Raw genomic sequence first — 2795 nt, forward strand, 5'->3', positions numbered from 1 at the left:
CCTATAATCCTAGCACTCTGGGAGGGCGAGTCAGGTGGATCAAGGCAGGAGTTGGAGACCAGCCTGAACAACAGCAAGACCCTTCTCTACTAAAAACATAAAAACTGGCTGGGCATTGTGGCAGGCGCCTGTATTCCCACCTACTCAGGAAGCTGAGGCAAGAGGATCACTTGAACCCAAGACTTGGGTTGCTGTGAGCTATGATGCCAGAGCACTCTACCCATCGCCAAGGAGTGAGACTCCATCAAAAAAAAACTTTCCCCTCCCTCTGTTGTTCTCCACCTGCTGGTTCATTGCACATGTCCTGGACAGCTCCCCAGTATCTCTTAGCTTTGAAGGCATGCTACCATTTTCTTCTTGGGATCATTAAGTAATACATGGTTTCTTTTATGTTGTTTTCTTTCTTTATTCCTTTTTTTTTTTTTTTTTTTGAGGCAAAGAGTCTCACTTTGTTGGCCTTGGTACAGTGCCAGAGTGAGGTGGCATCAGAGCTCACAGCAACCTCAAATTCTTGGGCTCAGGAGATCCTCTTGCCTCAACCTTCTGAGTAGCTGGGACTACAGGCACCCATCATGACTTCCAGCTACTTTTAGAGATGAGGTTTTGCTCTTGCTCAGGCTGGTTTGAACTCCTGAGCTCAAGGGATCCACCCGCCTCAGCCTCCCAGAGTGCTAGGATTAGAGACGTGAGCCACCTCAACCAGTCTTTCTTTCTTTTTCTTTCTTTCTTTCTTTTTTTTTTTTAAGAGATAGGGTCTCCTTATATTGCTCAAGTTAGTCTTAAACTTCTGGCTTCAAGTGATCCTCCCACCTCAGCCTCCCAAGTAGGTAAGACTATATAGGTCTGAGCCACAGTAGTTAGAAAAAGGGTCTTTCTGTATTGTCCTGGCTGATTTTGAATTCTGTGTTTTCTTGCGTTTCCTCCAGTTGATTTCACCTAACCACGACACCTGAACCAAACTTCTATCCAAGTCAGAACTCTCTTAGAAAAATTATCTTGGCAGTGGCTATCTTGGAAGAAGTAAGATGGAATAAATACATAACCATAAATGATAAGTTAAACCATACATTTCATTAGGATTTCCTGGAAAATTTGAATTTATCTATAATCTACAAACCGGTCATTTTTCCCCATTGACTAAAAAAATGTATGAAATCTTTGCACTTAGAAACAAAAACAAGAATGACATTGTCAGCAAGATGAAATACTTGAAAGAACTCAAGTCCTATAAGTAGTGGAACATGTTGAGTAAATTGGGTGACCCAGGCCGGGCGAACTAAGACTATTGAAAGCCAGTTGAAAGCAAAATTCAAAAAAAAAGAAAAAAATGGGTGACCCATAGCCTCAGATAGTAGCATGGCTGCTCTAACCTGAGGCAAAGAAAGACATAGACAAACATTTTCTTTCTTTTTTTTTTTTCTCCAATCAGGTTTATTAACTCTGAGCAAAAGGTGTTCATATAATCCAGTGACATTCAAAGTTTATTTTTGCATGGTTAAACAGTCTGAATGACCAGCCCACAATCTTAGGCAGTCTTATCCACACATCATGATGTTACTGTTGTAAGAAAAAAGTCCTGCCAGAGAAATTACATTAATGAAAACAAGATCAAGAATGATTTGCTGGGACTGCAGAGTACAGAGCTGTTCTCAGTGGGCAGTCTCCCTGTCTCTTGAAGCAAAGGGAACCAAGAGTTAAAAATACCCTAGGAAAATCAGATGCACCTGCAGTGCACTCTCACACAAAGGCCAACCTGTACACTAGTCACATCTGTGCTGTGCAAATGAGAGAGAATTAAATTCGGGGCTCAAATCTGGTCCATCTTCTCATTTCCTCTTCTTCCTGGAATTGAACTTTTCTTCAAGTGGGACCCGGACAATCCCTTCACACTCTTTTATTTCCTGGGTCAGAGAATGTTTTACAATATTCGGTCTAATCACATCAGTGTCTAGAGACAAATGCTCCATCATGCTTTCAACATTTGTTGTTAGTGCATAAAAATCCACCAAGAAATATCCGCCTCGGAGTGTGCCGCTGGCTATGGGCGGACATCTTATACGGCAAGGCGCGTTCACCCAGGTTCTCCAGGCCCCTTACTACCGCTCCTCTGTCCATCAGGGCTTCTAGCGTGCGTTTCAAAGCAGCAGCAGTCTCTGTGCATGGCTTTCGGGATCAAAGCCAGCTCGCAGCGGGGCATGCCCGAACGCTTTGGACCCAGCCGGCTCCCGGGGCGCTGACTGGCGGGACCTGGGGGTGGTGGACCACGCGGCTAAAGCCGACAAACATTTTCAACATAATATTAAAGGTAATTGCGTGATAATATTATCTAACTGCAAACTCGGCAGAGGCAAAGTATGCTTCTGGATAAATAGGTGGAAAATGTACAAAGAACAACAAAAAATATCATGATTGTGGTACTGAGAGACCTATTTCTTTACCTTTACTCACATTCAGAAGGTTACTCCACTCTCACTGTGGCTCTGCAACCAGGGGTGGGTCACTGTTGCACAGTGTGTGGAGAAAAACTGCAGCAGCCGAGAAATTTAATTCTGGGAGCTCCGCACACTCTGCTCTCTTTCCGCCTCACAGCATGGAATGTTCCCTTATCCAGGTTCTCACCCGTGACCATTTACGTACCAGGAGAATTTTAAGGCTCTGGCTTGTGGTTTCTTTTTTTTGTAACATCACACTGTTTTGTTTTATTTTTTTGAGACAGAGCCTCAAGCTGTCCCCCTGGGTAGAGTGCCGTGGCATTACAGCTCACAGCAACCTCCAACTCCTGGGCTCAAGCGAGT

General features: G+C 43.9%; 1 pseudogene; it reads right to left on the minus strand.

The window, feature by feature from the left end:
• Positions 1-1654: 1654 nt before the first annotated feature.
• Positions 1655-2197, minus strand: LOC100949274 (annotated as a pseudogene).
• Positions 2198-2795: the final 598 nt, after the last annotated feature.

Source organism: Otolemur garnettii, unplaced genomic scaffold (assembly GCF_000181295.1).
Source record: "Otolemur garnettii isolate 467f Iridium unplaced genomic scaffold, OtoGar3 scaffold00127, whole genome shotgun sequence".
NCBI lineage: Eukaryota > Metazoa > Chordata > Mammalia > Primates > Galagidae > Otolemur > Otolemur garnettii.